The following is an 18780-nucleotide window of genomic DNA, read 5'->3' as shown; positions in this document are numbered from 1 at the left end:
AGAGAATTAAATGTTACAGAAAAAAGTTTTATAGGTCAGTAAAGAAAGCAGCAAATTGTGTAAGAGACACTTTTCAGAAAAAATAGAAGGTTGCTGGATTTTCCTGCTAAAGTAAGAAGGAAGTGTGACAGTCAAAGTGCTAGAAGAACTGTGGCTGGTTCTGCAAGATGCTCAGTAAGACCTAGCTGCTTATAAAACTGCACTCATTGTTAGAGCTGGACAGTAACGAAGTACATTTACTTGAGTACTATACTTAAGTACACTTTTTGAGTATCTGTACTTTACTTGAGTATTAATTTTTTTTGGAAACTTATGACTTTAACTTCACTACATTTGAAAGACAAATATCATACTTTTCACTCCACTACATTTCTATCAAGGTCCTCGTTACTATGAAGCAGCTTTGAAAGTGGATGTTTTTTTTCTTTTCTTTTCTACAACATGATTGTTTTTTTTCACAGGTGACATTGAAACAGTCTATCAGTAATCCCTAGGGTCACATCACATCTATAGACTGTATAAAATCAAGTTCAGTGATTTCTCAGCAGCATTATTTGAACATGATCAGTTGATGGCAGAATGGAAGGAAGCGGTTCTTCTGGAGAATGCACACACCCATGGCCATACCTAGAACCCATGTTTCAGTTTTCTGAAAGGAATAAAGATTCATTTCATTTTAAATATTTGCTTTGTTTGCCGAAAATGAACCACATCACAGCCTACAAAAACTCACCTTCCAACCTGCGGAAGTATATTGATATATGTAAACATTTTATTCCAAGAGAAAGCTTGCAACAAAGTTGTCTGTGCTTTTAGAGCTAGCGATAACGTTGCAATAGCTATGCAATCTGGTTAGTCAAATGACTTTCTATGGATTTTCCCACCAAGTTGCCATGGCCTTGTCCACAGCTAACGTTAACACAGAGCTAGTTAACTTGGACACTGTTAGTTAGCATGTAACAATGGAGTTATGCTAACATGAATAACGTTAACTTATCTGAAGTCCTTTCAGAAATACATTTTAGCATAATCTTGCCAAATAAACAATGTAAAAATCTTTTTTTTCTAGTAGCAATATGATTTCGAGTTTGAAAAGAGTTTGCTAGCATGTCAGGTGGAGTTACACTGGCTAGCTAGCTTAACGTTAAACCACCATGATGGCATAGCATGTGTTCATTTTGTGAATTCACATTTCTGTCTTTGGTAACAGCATTAGGTTTTGTAAGCATTGTGGCAATAATACAGCGATGTGTTGACAGAAAACGTACTTTTAATACTTAAGTATTTTTAAAAGCAAGTACTTTAATTTAAGTAAAAATTAGACTGTACAACTTTCACTTGTATCGGAGTAACATTTGACCAGTGGGATCTATACTTTGACTTAAGTAATGAAGTTGGGTACTTTGTCCACTTCTGCTCATTGTATCTGAGTCTCAAAACATGAAATGGATGCAAATATTTGCTGTTTATCTTGTTTTTAAATGTAGAAACATTTCATTTCATTAGGACATTTTTGAAGGCATCTTTGCCCTACAGCATTCCCCAAAAACATGAATGACTCGATGAAAGTCATACTTAGAAGACGCTCTGGGCACTTACAGTAATGCTTTTACATACATGTCAACCTTTGGTCAATCAAACCTGTATAACCAACCTCCAAAATCCGTATTTCCCTTATAAAATCCGTATAAGATGCAAATTAAAATAATTTACCTAAAATTTGAATGATACTTAACAATGATGTATCCCAGTTACTTTTTATTCAATATTAATAAAAATAAACCTTCAGAATGAATACAAAGCTCCAATGTTTGAGAAAAACACAAAGTGTCACTCTAATGTTCTGAATTGCACTTCATGACAGCTTTTTTAGCACTCTGCACCAATACCTCACTAGGCTGCATGTCACAGTAAGTGTCTGTGTTGATCTTGCCGGAATGCCCATTCAGAATCTTTTCAGTCGCTAGTGAAAGTCGCTCAGGTGGAAATACGCTTTTCAAACAAAATGTTACTTCCCGGTTGGCGGGATTCTCGCAATGCGGTGTGTGCATGATCAGAAGTGGAACGGAGTCTTGCTACCACAAGATAACGCGAGATTTCATAAACTCTTTACTGGCTGTTTGTGCTTTCTGTGGTGTACAGTACGTTTGTAAATGTTATGCGCTCTTTTATCATCATGGGTATTGATTATAGCTCTAAATAAATATTGAAATTTTTTTAAAGAATCCGTATAACTTTATTTGTACGCCCATATACTACGTTTATTGAATCAAATCCGTATAAAATACGGACATTCCGTATATAGGTTAACATGTATGCTTTTATGGCTGAGGACTACAGTTGACTTGCTAACTTTAGGACTGCAGTTGTTATGAACAGTTTCGCACTCAAGTTTCCATCAATGAAGAGTTTATAACATCAACGAAACTGACTTCATGTTAAAACTGTTAATGTTATAGTCATGTTGTCTGTTGTCGCCCAAATGAGGATGGGTTCCCTTTTGAGTCTGGTCCCTCTTGAGGTTTCTTCCTCATGTCGTCTGAGGGAGTTTTTCCTTGCCACCACCGTTGCCACAGGCTTGCTCATTGGGGATAGACTGCAGATAAAATTAGCTCATGTTTAAAGTCATTCAAATTCTGTAAAGCTGCTTTGCGACAATGTTTATTGTTAAAAGCGCTATAGAAATGACTTGACTCGTGTACACAGTAGGGGAGAGCGGGGTAAGATGAGCCAGGGGGTAAGATGAGCCACCCCCTGTTTCTAAGAAACAGTAAACAAATGTGACCATGTGACCACATTCAAAGGGGGCCGGGACCATTTACTTACACTTGTGGAGAGGAGCACCACATGTCAAACTAGGTGAGGGACATATTTATAAAAATGTGTTTTTGTGCTTTCTAAGTCAATTCCATGTTTGTCCACAGTGAAGATGATTTAGAGAAGACAAAAGTAGAATAATATTTAGACACATTAGGGTTAAGTTAGTGGCTTTCTAAGCTATGATATGAATGCTAATAAAAATAATTTTGATTAGCCTAATCCCCTTTATTAGCATTTTTCTACAAAATGGTGGCCATGGGGTAAGATGAGCCATTAGATGTGGGGCAAGTTGAGCCACTGGCTCAACTTACCCCATTGGTGGCTGAGCTTACCCAATATGGATGACACTTAAGTTTTCACATTTACTGGTCATATATGACAACAACATATTTATATATATATATATATATATATATATATATATATATATATATATATATATATACAGTGGGGCAAAAAAGTATTTAGTCAGTCACCAATTGTGCAAGTTCTCCCACTTAAAAAGATGAGAGAGGCCTGTAATTTTCATCATAGGTATACCTCAACTATGAGAGACAAAATGAGAAAAAAAAATCCAAAAAATCACATTGTCTGATTTTTAAAGAATGTATTTGCAAATTATGGTGGAAAATAAGTATTTGGTCAATAACAAAAGTTCATCTCAATACTTTGTTATATACCCTTTGTTGGCAATGACAGAGGTCAAACGTTTTCTGTAAGTCTTCACAAGGTTTTCACACACTGTTGCTGGTATTTTGGCCCATTCCTCCATGCAGATCTCCTCTAGAGCAGTGATGTTTTGGGGCTGTCGCTGGGCAACATGGACTTTCAACTCCCTCCAAAGATTTTCTATGGGGTTGAGGTCTGGAGACTGGCTAGGCCACTCCAGGACCTTGAAATGCTTCTTACGAAGCCACTCCTTCGTTGCCTGGGTGGTGTGTTTGGGATCATTGTCATGCTGAAAGACCCAGCCACATTTCATCTTCAATGCCCTTGCTGATGGAAGGAGGTTTTCACTCAAAATCTCACGATACATGGCCCCATTCATTCTTTCCTTTACACGGATCAGTCGTCCTGGTCCCTTTGCAGAAAAACAGCCCCAAAGCATGATGTTTCCACCCTCATGCTTCACAGTAGGTATGGTGTTCTTTGGATGCAACTCAGCATTCTTTCTCCTCCAAACACGACAAGTTGAGTTTTTACCAAAAAGTTCTATTTTGGTTTCATCTGACCATATGACATTCTCCCAATCCTCTTCTGGATCATCCAAATGCTCTCTAGCAAACTTCAGATGGGCCTGGACATGTACTGGTTTAAGCAGGGGGCACTGCAGGATTTGAGTCCCTGGCAGCGTAGTGTGTTACTGATGGTAGCCTTTGTTACTTTGGTCCCCGCTCTCTGCAGGTCATTCACTAGGTCCCCCCCGTGGGGTTCTGGGATTTTTGCTCACCGTTCTTGTGATCATTTTGACCCCACGGGGTGAGATCTTGCATGGAGCCCCAGATCGAGGGAGATTATCAGTGGTCTTGTATGTCTTCCATTTTTGAAAAATTGCTCCCACAGTTGATTTCTTCACACCAAGCTGCTTACCTATTGCAGATTCAGTCTTCCCAGCCTGGTGCAGGTCTACAGTTTTGTTTCTGGTGTCCTTCGACAGCTCTTTGGTCTTGGCCATAGTGGAGTTTGGAGTGTGACTGTTTGAGGTTGTGGACAGGTGTCTTTTACACTGATAACGAGTTCAAACGGGTGCCATTAATACAGGTAACGAGTGGAGGACAGAGGAGCCTCTTAAAGAAGAAGTTACAGGTCTGTGAGAGCCAGAAATCTTGCTTGTTTGTAGGTGACCAAATACTTATTTTACTGAGGAATTTACCAATTAATTCATTAAAAAATCCTACAATGTGATTTCCTGGATTATTTCCCCCCATTCTGTCTCTCATAGTTGAAGTGTACCTATGATGAAAATTACAGGCCTCTCTCATCTTTTTAAGTGGGAGAACTTGCACAATTGGTGGCTGACTAAATACTTTTTTGCCCCACTGTATATATATATATGACATCAGATGAGGAAGACCAGTTGTTAGATGTGGGGGATTATGTTGTGGCAAAATACACGGGGAAGAAGAAAGTGCATTTCTTCATTGGCCAGATAATCAAATTGGATGTCTTCGAAATAGAGGCAAGATTTCTCAAAAGAAGCCGGTCATGCCATGGCTCTGCAAGAAAGCCAACCTTTGTCTTCAAAGAGAAAGATGAGGCTGTCCTGTCAAGACAGGATATTGTGAAAAAATTGCCCCGCCCCTTTACTGTTGGGGGGACAGCACGGAGGGAGAGGCAAATGGTGTTCCCTTGCCATTTGAACGCTTGGAACATTGAATAATGATGAAATGATTGAATGATTGATGGAATGATTGCTGCATGTTTTAGCAATGTTTTAACCTACTGAAAGAAATAAGATTTTTTTGGCACTGTTCTACTGTTTTAGTAATTTCTATAATATAGTACATCTCTCATTCCCTCTCTAACCATCCCTCTTTCTATCTATCTATGCATATCTCTCTCTCTATCCATCTATCTATCCCTCCCTATCTATCCCTATCTATCCCTCGTTCTATCACCTCTCTCTTCATCTCCCCTTCTCTATGCAACGGCCCTATCCCCCACTTGATTGACTTGACTTGATTCATTGATTGCATTTCTAATAATAAAAGTTGTTTACTTTGTTAACCTAACATGTTTTGTGTTGGCTCAATTTACCCCACACAGTGGCTCATCTTACCCCGTGCATGGGGTAAGTTGAGCCACTTGACATTTTTTTTTCAAGAGGTAATATCACTCTAACCATAAGAGCTTATCAATTATGTTTTGCTCAGATAGTAACAGTACACTTTGAAATTTGGTATGGTGTGTAGACTGGAAGCAAAAATGGCTTTAACGTAGTTATGATGAAAAATGTAAAAAGTGGCTCATCTTACCCCACTCTCCCCTACTGTAAATAAGAGACAGGAACATGAAAATTAACATTTGTAAACTCATAATTTAAGATACTGGGGTTCTTCTATTGTGCTTGAAGAGGAGACGGGACGCTTTTATTAATGGACAAAAACACAAACTAGCGCCATTCAAAGCTCCGTCTGTAGGTGTTTCCGCTTGTGGCGCGCGCGCGCACCCGCCCCTTCAGCACCTCTCCTCTTCCTCCTCCTCCTCCATCTCCCCGGTTATTCTTCTCTCTCTCTCTCTCTCTCTCTCTGCCTTGCTTTGTCTCACCAAAGCGAACGGAAGGACAGTGTCTGTCTGAGCACATTTGCTGTCCCGACACCTCCATGCTCGTCTCCTGGACGAAAATCCGACCGTCATTCCTGGGAATAAAGGTACTTCTATTGTTTATTCTCTCCATGCGCTGCTGTGAATCGTGTGTGCGTGATGCTCAGGGCTGGTTAAGTTCATATATTGTCCGCATGTTAGCCCATCGGCAAGTGATAAACCAGTGTAATGCCCTTGGATTTCAAATTTCTGCATGTGGGCTGTGGTTTTATTATGACAGTATTCTGACACTGACATTTTCAGCCCCAGGCCGGTGCGGCACAGCAGGGATTTACTGCTCTGAGAGCTCTTTCTATTTTATTATTATTTTTTTAATACTAACAGAGTTTGGTATACTATGTTAAAAAAAAAAACAGCATGCAGTTTTTCTTGTGATTCCTTATTTCGGACAATAATTTAAAAATTAAAGGCCCCTCACCCCTCACACTCTCTCTCTGTATGTGTCTGTGTGTGCATGTTAAAGCAGAACCCTGCTCCATTCAAAAGATATCCTTCTTCTTCCTCTTCTCTATATCACAACACTATTCGCTTTCTTGATGCTGCTTTTCTATGCCCATCTCTGATTGGTCACTTTCTACTCTAAAGGGGAGTTAAAACGTCTGTCCTTGGTGATGAACCTTAATTTAGAGATTATGTGAACCTAAATTTAGATGTACAAGCCGACTGTTTTGTGTGTGATCGGGTTTAACGCGGTAATTAGTCGTGGTCGTAGGCTCGCTGTTTGAATGAAAGAGAGGGCGTGGCACTGGAGGCAAGCGCGCGCTCTTGGAAGCAAAATAATAGGTGATGTAGAGGCTCCAGGAAACAAGGCAAGCGTGAACTCTATAGGCTACGTGGCACTGATAGTACAGCACATATGAGAGACTACTGATCTAACACACCAATTAGGAAGGTGGGCTATTAAAGCAACGTACAGGCGAGAAGCAGGCCATTTTAAATAATAGTAATAATGTATAACGAACAGTACTCTAACTCATCATTCATTCATTCATTCATTCATTCATTCATTATCTGTAGCCGCTTTATCCTGTTCTACAGGGTCGCAGGCAAGCTGGAGCCTATCCCAGCTGACTACGGGCGAAAGGCGGGGTACACCCTGGACAAGTCGCCAGGTCATCACAGGGCTGACACATAGACAACCATTCACACTCACATTCACACCTACGGTCAATTTAGAGTCACCAGTTAACCTAACCTGCATGTCTTTGGACTGTGGGGGAAACCGGAGCACCCGGAGGAAACCCACGTGGACATGGGGAGAACATGCAAACTCCGCACAGAAAGGCCCTCGCCGGCCACGGGGCTCAAACCCAGGACCTTCTTGCTGTGAGGCGACAGCGCTAACCACTACACCACCGTGCCGCCCGGTACTGTAACTAAATTTAATAAATCATATACCATTGCAGTTGTTCTATTTGCATATTTAATTTGACTGTGTGTAATGTTTTAATAGCTGCCATCCTTGCAGTTGTGGTATTAAGAGATTAAAAAAAAGACTGTTTGAAACAGTTGGGCACATGCTCAAGTGCTCTGGATACTGAGCATAGGTTTAAACTGAATAGTCACTCCCCATTCATATTCACACTGGAAACGGTTTATTTATCGCCACTATGCTGTAATGGGAGGGCGGCACGGTGGTGTAGTGGTTAGCACTGTCGTTTCACAGCAAGAAGGTCGTGGGTTCGAGCCCAGTGGCCGATGAGGGCCTTTCTGTGTGGAGTTTGCATGTTCTCCCTGTGTCTGTGTGGGTTTCCTCCACAGTCCAAAGACATGCAGGTTAGGTTAATTGGTGGCTCTAAATTGACCGTAGGTGTGAATGTGAGTGTAAATGGTTGCTTGTCTCTGTGTCAGCCCTGCGGCAGCTTGTCCAGGGTGTACCCCGCCTCTTGCCCATAGTCAGCTGGGATAGGCTCCAGCTTGCCTGCGACCCTGTAGAACAGGATAAGCGGCTACAGATGATGGATGGATGCTGTAATGGGAGGGTGTAGTGGTTAGCACGGTCACCTCACAGCAAGAAGGTTCTGGGTTTGAGCCCAGCGGCCGGCGAAGGCCTTTCTGTGTGGAGTTTGCATGTTCTCCCTGTGTCTGTGTGGGTTTCCTCTGGGTGCTCTGGTTCCCCCACAGTCCAAAGACATGCAGGTTAGGTTAATTGGTGGCTCTAAATTGACCGTGAGTGTGAATGGTGATTTGTTTCTGTGTCAGCCCTGCGATAACCTGGCAACTTGTCCAGGGTGTACCCCGCCTCTCGCCCATAGTCAGCTGGGATAGGCTCCAGCTTGCCTGCGACCCTGTAGAACAGGGATAATGGTGTTGTATGGGAATGGGAGCAAAATGGCAAAGTTGAAACATTAATCTGTCCCCTGGTGACCTAATACCATTAACAATAATATTTTGCTCTGGCTCCAGTGGGAATTGGAACCATTGGCGTCACGTTTTGTGACCGGAGATGTAAATGATGATACAGTGATATGGTGATGGAACGACTGACATGTACACATTCTGAATACTCATACTGCCTCAATGTAAAGCGACCAGTGACAAATTTATAACCACAAGGAAGGAAAACATTGGCAGATCTGGCTGGAAATTGGAAAGATTTATACATAAACTTATATAGGGGAAGCCATAAGCTAAATGTTAGAGAAGCAGTTTTGGGACCAAAAAGTCACAGGTTTGATTCCCTGGACCAACAGGAATGGCTGAAGTGCCCTTGAGCAAGGCACTTAACCCCCAATTGCTTCCTGGGCTGCCCACTGCTGTGGGTGTGTCAGGGTCTTGTTGTCGGTTGCTCTGGATAAGAGCATCTGCTAATGTAATGTAATGTCCAAGCTCGCATGTTTTACATGTTTTGCAGAGGTTCGTGCTCTGTAGCATCCTGTTAGTGCTTTCCTCTAAGGGTGTTGCACTGCCCCGTGATGCAGCATGAGCGTCAGTTCTAAAAGATGAGACTGTCTGGCATCATGGGTCTCAGAGGAAGCATGTGTTGGCCTTCATCCTCCCTGCGTTCTAGCTGGCATATGATAGGGGAATTAAAAGAACTAAAGTGGGCCAAAATTACCATCACTGTTGGTCATTGAGTTGAACCTTGTTAAAGAGCTGGAACCTTGTTAAAGTTTAAGGGAATTTTATTCACTATTCTTGGATGGTTAATGGCTCTACTGTTGGAACTATATGTGAAAAGGGGTGTTTATTGGAAAGGGTTCATTACTGTAGGACTGTACAGCAATGTAGGATCCTATTTCCCCAGAAGGACAAACTGAAGATGCCATAAATTGCAAGACTTTCTTTCTTTCTTTCTTTCTTTCTTTCTTTCTTTCTTTCTTTCTTTCTTTCTTTCTTTCTTTCTTTCTTTCTTTCTTTCTTTCTTTTTTTTTTTTTTACAAAGAGTGTAGGACAATTTTAAATCACAACTGGAGTTGTAACAAATGAAGGACACCAATAATCAAGCACAGGAAGCCTACACAAACCTTGACATTATTGATGATTGGAGGAGCTCAAACAGGCACATGGGAAAGCATTTTACACTGGGGGTGCTGGAATTTTAAGCAGTATAAATGTGACTTGCACTATCATATCACAACTGAATGATCGTCAAATCATTCTTCTTTTAACAGAGAATGTGTTGATTACACTAATTTTACCACACCTCACTTAAATTTTCTCAAATCAAAAGCTGTTGATTAACAGTTCAATACTTAGAACGATAACCTTCATCCATCCATCATCTGTAGCCGCTTATCCTGTACAGGGTTGCAGGCAAGCTGGAACCTATCCCAGCTGACTATGGACGAGAGGCGGGGTACACCCTGGGCAAGTCGCCAGATCATTGCAGGGCTAACAACAATAACATATATGATCAATTTATATTAATGTACTTGTTCTAATATGTTATTGGGTCTATTGTTTCTGTAGCAACAGCTCATTCACAGGGACTTGTATGGTGGACACGTTACCTTAATTTAAGCCTAACAGTAAACATACTAAAAATGTGTTGTTATTTTAAAAAATAAGCCTGTTTTCTGCTAGGAGGCATTTATTTAACACGGAAGGAAGGATTCTTGATTGTCAGTGCATTGTAACAGTCGGAAGTTTCTTGACACGGGAGGTAGTTCCTGTTATCACTTACATTATATCAGCTATATATAGTCATTACCTCACCAGCCTGTCTTCTCTCTCTCTCACTAAGTTAATGAGACAAAAAATGCTGTCCAGACTCCTCTGTCCTGAATCTCCTGAGTCTCATAGATGTTCTGTCCTGAGTCTCATAGATGTTCCATGATATTAAATGCAAACAGTTAAAAAGCATAGTTCATTAATAATAATAAAAAAATTTTAATCATTGGAACACACTGTAGTAAGAGGAATACTATCTTCTTCATATAATATTTAAAACTACTTAAATTCCTCTGACTAAAATAATGTACCATTTATTAAATATATTTATGTGTACTCAACATTCAATAAAATGCAGAACAATGTTTTAATAATAATAATAATAATAATAATAATAATAATAATAATGTCACGTCTATGTGTTTTGGTGCTCGGAGCACGTTGTGTGCGCTTCAGACTCCAATTCGCATTACTCATTAGGACTAATTGCCATGCACCTGCTGCTGATCAGACCACAGTCACAGCGTGTGCTTATAAGGACTCGCAGTAACACACGGGATTTGCAAAGTGTATGATCTGTTCCTTGTATCTAATGTTACCAAGCCTTGATTACTCTTTTGCTACTCTGGTTTCGACTTTTTCTGTTTTCATGACCATGTTTTGCCTTGCCTAGTATATCCTGTTTGTGCCTCGTCTGATCTTTGCCTGTCCCTGGTTCTGCTCTTTGCTTCACGTGATGAAACTGTTTGCCAACTTGCTCTCAAATAAACTCTTCCTGCACTTACATCTGTTCCATTGCCAATTACATGACAGATAAAGATGAATGATATTGTTTGTGGGCGGCACGGTGGTGTAGTGGTTAGCGCTGTCGCCTCACAGCAAGAAGGTCCTGGGTTCGAGCCCCGGGGCCAGCGAGGGCCTTTCTGTGTGGAGTTTGCATGTTCTCCCCGTGTCCGCGTGGGTTTCCTCTGGGTGCTCCGGTTTCCCTCACAGTCCAAAGACATGCAGGTTAGGTATGGTGACTCTAAATTGACCGTAGGTGTGAATGTGAATGGTTGTCTGTGTCTATGTGTCAGCCCTGTGATGACCTGGTGACTTGTCCAGGGTGTACCCCGCCTTTCGCCCGTAGTCAGCTGGGATAGGCTCCAGCTTGCCTGCGACCCTGTAGAAGGATAAAGCGGCTAGAGATGATAAGATGAGATATTGTTTGTCATGTATAATAATTATTGATTGTTGAAAACCATTGCGTATTCTAAATGAAGAAATTATTTTCAAAATGGAACCAGTTTTGATCAAAATTTCCATGGCTTCTTTTGTTGCTCAGTAATTTAACTTCCTCTTCATTTGGATGGCCTGCTAAAGTCGTAATAAGGAAGCTCTGGGATTCTGCTCCACTTAATGTACATCTGCTCTACTTAGTGTGCCTGCTAATGCCTCCAGGCCTGACACAAACAGAAAACCTTCCATCCGTCCATTATCTGTAGCCGCTTATCCTGTACAGGGTCGCAGGCAAGCTGGAGCCTATCCGAGCTGACTATGGACGAGAGGCAGGGTACACCCTGGACAAGTCGCCAAGGCTAACACATAGACACAAACAACTATTCACACTCACACATACAGTCAATTTAGAGCCACCAATTAACCTAACCTGCATGTCTTTAGACTGTGGGGGAAACCGGGGCACCTGGAGGAAACCCACACAGACACAGGCAGAACATGCAAACTCCACACAGAAAGGCCCTCATCGGCCACTGGGCTTGAACCCAGGACCTTCTTGCTGTGAGTTGACAGTGCTAACCACTACACCACCGTGCCGCCCAAACAGAAAACCTTTTCCTTTATATTTGTTTCTCTCTGGCTTGGCAACTGAACATCATACCTTCCTGATTCTTAATGGTGTTCTGTATCCCGTGTATGCTGAGCCCCATGGGGGGGGGCAACTTGGATGGGAGAATGTTCATGAATAAGATATGGGTCAGGGTCGGAGGTGTTTAATATGCTCTCTGCTCTATAGATGGAAGGAGATCTTACATCATGGCTTTCACAGTGGTTGGGGTTGGATTTGTGACAAGTTCCCCGACTTGGGCCCAAGCAGCATTCAAATGGTAGTTCACGTCTCACAGCATAATTTAACATCAGTGCAGTGAGTCAGTGTAATTTCCTTTTTGGAAGGAAAGGAAAACTAGTCAAAGACTATGCTAAAATAAAAGAGGAGACATAAAAAGCTTTGAGGATTTGGACCAGAAGATGGGCTAGTTTACTTCTGATCTGACTTGATTCTCCCTGTGGCAATATTCATCTTTCTCTTAACCCTTTGATGCAAAACATGGGTCAAAAGTGACCCGGCTGAGTTTTTATCTTCTATATCTTTGCAATAAATTAATTCCATCATTCAGTATTCAAGGTATTCCTCAATTAACTTGTTTTTGATCATCATACATCCTTATTTTATTTTTTCCTTTCTTACTTTTTGAATAAAAACCCTTTTTGTATCACTACCCTTCTAATGCACAACATGGGTCAAAAACGACCTGCATTCATTTTCCAGGTTATTTCATGTATGGCTGAGTGTTTCTATGATATACTTTTGAAATAAATTCATTTTGTCATTTACTTTTCCAAATATGCAGTAAATATCTTGTTTTTGTTTAGCACAAATCATCATTTTTATTTTTCCTTTCTTAAGTTATGAACAAGCACAGCTTTTGTAATTCTACATCAAGTTTACACACATGGGTCAGAAACGACCCGCATGCATTTACTACAGCGTTTGGTGGGAACTGTGAATTGTGCTTGTGTCAGACATTTCACAGCTCAGCACAGCGCCCTTTGCCCATCTAATACATGTAAGTAATGTTTTTCAATTGTTCTAACATTACCTTAGAAAAAAATTGATTATGTTTAGGTTACCTTGAGAGTGAGTAGATTACTTGTCAGAAAGTTACAAGTAATTACTATTAGCTACCTAGCTGTTGACATATTCTACTTTAGTTAGCTAATTTTATTGTAGTTGGCTTAGCTAACTACATAGTTAATAAATAAATAACTGGCCCCATTCACTGCTAAAATAATTACTTGAAACAAATTATTATTATAGTATTAAGACATTTAATTTTAAATCACACTTGGATGACCCATGTGTAGTAATATAAAAAGTATTTTTGTTCATAAAGTAGGAAAGAAAAAATTTAATTAATGATTTGTGGTAATTAAAAACAAGATATTTAAAGAATACTTGGAATATTCAATCATAAAATAAATTGATTTCAAAAGATAGAGCGAAGAAAAACTCAGTCAGCATGAAATAACCTGGAAAATGAATGCGGGTCATTTTTGACCCATGTTGTGCATTAGAAGGGGTGTGCATATGTTTCGCATCAAAGGGTTAAAAGAGGGTACTTAACTCTGAATCTAAAGCATTAATGCCTCATATCCATTAACATGTGGTATAGAGTTTAGTGGATTGATTTTGTGGAGTCATGGATTAATAACACCCGCTACTTTAATAATGATTATGTTTTAAACACTATAATTAATGATTAATTATTACATTATCATATGCATTTAGTAAAGCATTACAAACCAACACTCACAGGCTTTTACCCCTCCCCCATTCACACCGCATTTACCTTGCTGACCTTCAATAGCAGATGATATTTAGACTTACAGTATATGTTGCTTTAATGTAAACTAATTGCACAAACTGATTATTCACAGTATCTAGTTGTAGGTTGTTCCAAATCATGAATTTAGTGAATGTGTTTATTAGCGATGATTACATGTTGATTATTTAGTGAATGTGTTGGCAATTGATAATTGATAATTTAACTTTCTAATTAATAATTTAACTTTTTAAAATGTATAATTTAACTTTTTAATTGCACTGAATTATGCTGATGAGAAACACTCATTTCTTTCTGTGGATGCAAATACTCAGGGAAATGACAAATAAAGTGAATCTTGAATTAATTGTGTAAAGGGAATAGGATTGTTTTGACATTAGTGACTATACCTTCTAGAAATGGGCTGAATCGATTCTTTAAATAATTGTACTGGATCCAGTATATTTACTAATGCCTCAGCTCTCTGGCAGTGTGCTATTATTTTTTTTTCTTTTTACACCAGCTTTCTCTGTCTATTGCTGCTGTAAAGGCAATTTTTGTAATTGGTCAGAGCCAGGGCTGGTCCTTGGCGTGGCGGAAATGGGGAGAAAAGGTACCGTTTTACTCAGCCTTCAAATATGTGCCAACATGTAATTGCCTGAGTGCTCTGAATAAATATACCACTGCTGCCCTCCCTCCTGCCCCTCAGAACATAACATTGATCCACTCCTGTTTCAGATAGGAAGTGAAATGGAATGGATGTACCAGTGAAATTGATTTGCAGCAGATTTATCCAAGTTGAGTGTGATGTTGTGGTGCTCGTATTCCAAGAGTTCATTTCTCATGGGATTGCAAAGTTAAATAACGCACAATTTTAAAAACCAAGAAATGTTGTAGACATAATATTGGCTAGAATTTGAGGGGGAAAAAAGCAGTAGCTTACTGTTTGTGCACATTTTTAATAAATGTTCAGACAACTGGATAATTGTCTCAGTATTACAAATAAGAAAATGCATATTCAGATTATTTATACAAAAACCTATAAATGAGCACCATTCAATTCAATTTAATGTTACCTTTTTAATTTTTTATTTATTTTTATTTTGGGCAGCACAATGGTGCGGTGGTTAGCCTTGTCACCTCACAGCGTGGGTCTGTATGGGCTTCCTCACACTACAGACACACGCAGATTAGGTCAACTGGCTACTCTAAATAGCTCATAGGTATGAATGTGAGTGTGAATGGTTGTTTGTCTCCGTTTTAGTCCTGCCCTGTGTGTAAAGGCCTTAACTCTTCCTTCTTTTATACAGTGGCATTTCTTTTGTTTTAATGTGTAATAGAAATAAATAAGCACTGTAAACTCACCAGCACATTCTGTATATTAACTTGCAGTAACTCATGCCAGTTATATGATCTGAAATCTAGTTGATGTTCACCGAATACGTACATTTTCACAAACTCAGGAACTTGCACAGGAAATAAGCATTTTCCCAAACTAACTGAATTTTCATGATTACCACATTTCTTGTCTAAATGCTCTTGACAAATACATTTGATCGCAGATGACATTTCAAAAGAACACTGCAATTGCAGCAGGTCAGGGTTTTTTTTCTAGAAATGTTCCCATCAGAACCATTTTCATTGTTTCCAGCACGTATTAAGACACAATGGAAACACATTTATAGAAACCACGGTTCCCAACTCATGTTCGATTCATGCACAGTCTGATAATTTTCCTTCTTAAACACTTACATTAATTTGTTCAACTGTATTTGAACAGCAAAACAAACTACAAATGTTTGACTCTATTATTCTAGGGATAAAACATGAACATGCTGTGAACCTGTTCTTGGATCTTAATAAACACACCAATGTTTGACAGAGAATTAAAATGAATTGTTTGCAGTACAGATACCGTATATATGTTGACATGGCAACACGGCATGACATAAAGACATGGTAAGACAGCAGAGCATCATGACAATATCGCATTCAACAGGCCCTAGCAGAAAAAAAGAAGTATGATCAAAATAATGTAATTATTGCTCTGTTATACAATTGGAATGTTGTTGTGTAATTTAACTTATTTATGGTTATTTCCAGCTCAAGAGCTCATAAAGATGGCTCTGTATCCACTTTGAATTATTCTCTTTATTCTCAATGTGGGCCAAAAATGAAAGGCTCCCTGCCTGAAAGTTCAAAAGTTTTCTAGTTATGCAATGACAGTTCATTTTTAGTCACTATGGCAACTGTATTCTAAAAAGAAGCATCTCGTTCTTTAACGTCCCATTATCCCATCAACCATGTGTGTGCGTGCGCGTGTGTGTCCGTGCGCGCGTGTGAGTTTGCTGTCATTTTCCACTGTTCAGACATCATATTGAAAGCCTGTCATTGTGAGAGACCTGCAGCTTTGAGATGGCTTTGTGAAAGTAACTGAAAATCTGTGAAGAAAATATTTTGTTTGTTTTTAGCATTAATTCAATCAGGAAGAAGGTGATGTGCAAAAAGTCCTATATTCACAGGACAGTACTAAGAGATGCTAATCATTAGGGACATTTGTGATTTTCAAAATGGGTAAATTTATCATGAATTCTCATCATCTAATTATTGTTGTCTATGGAAATGCTTGCAGGATGAGTTGCTTCATTTAAGATGCCCTTGGATGTTGTCAGGTTAATAGAGTTATCTCAGTGTCCTTCAAATGCACACAATCAGGATTCCTGGCCACATGTTTATTTAATCTCTGGGGATATGTTTAGACAAATTTGATTTAAAAAAAATGTAACTGGCTTCAATTAACCTTTCAGCATGTAATCACTTGTCAAAAATGTTTGCAGTGATACATGATGTGTTTATATTGATTTAATAATTACATTTGATGTGATTTTGCTGTTTTGATTAAAAGTTAAAGATCTTGGTCATTTCATGTGTCTTGAGTATCAGATTACATTATATGGACGCAAGTGTTTTACAAGGAAATAGCATCTATCCATTATCTGTAACCGCTTATCCTGTGCACGGTCGCAGGCAAGCTGGAGCCTGCTGACTATGGGCGAGAGGCGGGGTACACCCTGGACAAGCCGCCAGGTCATCGCAGGGCTGACACATAGAGACACACAACCATTCACACTCACGATCAATTTAGAGCCACCAATTAGCCTAACCTGCATGTCTTTGGACTGTGGGTGAAACCTACGTAGACACGGGGAGAACATGCAAACTCCACACAGAAAGGCCCCCGTCAGCCGCTGGACTCGAACCCTGGACCTTCTTGCTGTGAGGCAACAGTGCTAACCACTACACCACCATGCCGCCCCCACTGGGAAATACACCACTTGTATTTTTCATACAAGCTACATCTGGAACATGGAGAACCAAAACTGTGACATAAATCGCTATAAGTCACTCTTGAACGTATCAATGAATTGTTTTGATAAATTTGGGTACTTTTTGTTTATGAATGTGTCTATATAATAAAAAGAACATCACACACTGGCTTGAAGATATGGAGTTTATCTTCTCATGTTGAAAAACTTGCATCTTTAATACGAAATACATCGCAGATCTGAGTGACATATATATATATATATATATATAGGATATTGCACGGTTGCGCGAAGATATAAAATTTATCTTCAAATGGTGAATATATTCATGAGTGAGCAAAGTGAACGAGTGAAATATTTTTCAACACGAGATGATAAACTTCATATCTTCAAATCAACGTGTGATTTTCTTTTTAGCAGAGCTCCTGTGAGCCCCATAGGCATAGAGTGTGGATATATAAAGAAATCCATCGAGTTGTTTTCTGATGGTTTCGGTCCTATGCGTGCCTGCCACCATACCAGTGTTATTGTAATTACCAATCATACACACCGCCTAGGGGTGGCACAGTGGTGTAGTGGTTAGCGCTGTCGCCTCACAGCAAGAAGGTCTGGGTTTGAGTCCCGTGGCCGGCGAGGGCCTTTCTGTGCAGAGTTTGCATGTTCTCCCCATGTCTGCGTGGGTTTCCTCCAGGTGCTCCGATTTCCCCCACAGTCCAAAGACATGCAGGTTAGGTTAACTGGTGACTCTAAATTGACCGTGGGTGTGAATGATTGTCTGTATCTATGTGTCAGCCCTGTGATGACCTGGCGACTTGTCCAGGGTGTACCCTGCCTTTTGCCCGTAGTCAGCTGGGATAGGCTCCAGCTTGCCTGCGACCCTGTAGAACAGGATAAAGCGGCTAGAGATAATGAGATGAGATGAGGTTGGCTATAATATAAGAAAATTCTACAACCCAGAAACAGATGGAGGCTCCGCTTTTAGGCAGTACCTAAATCTATATATTATTATATACACACATTCACAAACAAAAAGTACCCAAATTTATCAAAACAAGTCATCAATTTCCTCGTGAGTGACATATTGAAATTTACATCATGGTTTTGGTTCTCTATGTCCTGGATGTAGCTTGTATGAAAAATACAAGTGGTGTATTTCCCAGTAAAACACTGTGGCAGTTCGTAGGAATGGGTGGAGCACAGAAGATGGAAGGACAGAGCTCAGGTTGGCAAACCTTTTTATTTTTAACACTTTTCAGTGGTCTCTCGTTAATCAAACACAGACACACGCACGCACACACACACACACACACACACAACCAGCGTCTGGTTCGGGGGAGAGCTCCCTCTGCTCTCGCTCTCTCTCCTTAAATAGGGCGCGGTCACTGGGGAAGACACACAAACATTAATTAACATCAGGTGCGGTGATTCTGCCACTTACCTTCCCTGCTTCCGCCCTCCGGTCACAGACCGCCGCTTGACCACGCCGCTGCCACATACCCCCACCGCCCGACTCAGGCCTGGAGGCCGTCCGGCCTGCAGCCGACTCCCCGACCCCCTTGATGGGAGAGGAAGTCCGCCACGACCATCTGCACCCC

General features: G+C 40.3%; 1 protein-coding gene across 1 annotated transcript in view; it reads left to right on the top strand.

Moving 5' to 3' along the window:
• Positions 1 to 6148: 6148 nt before the first annotated feature.
• si:dkey-178k16.1 (band 4.1-like protein 1) overlaps positions 6149 to 18780 on the top strand; it is a 79089-nt gene continuing 66457 nt past the window's right edge. Inside the window, exon 1 of the mRNA XM_060936875.1 lies at positions 6149 to 6191. The gene's annotated coding sequence lies outside the window, so the exon portion shown is untranslated. The remainder of the gene's footprint in view (positions 6192 to 18780) is intronic.

The sequence above is a fragment of the Neoarius graeffei genome, chromosome 13 (assembly GCF_027579695.1).
Source record: "Neoarius graeffei isolate fNeoGra1 chromosome 13, fNeoGra1.pri, whole genome shotgun sequence".
Classification (NCBI taxonomy): Eukaryota; Metazoa; Chordata; class Actinopteri; order Siluriformes; family Ariidae; genus Neoarius; species Neoarius graeffei.
This window is presented reverse-complemented; position numbering and strand designations above follow the sequence as displayed.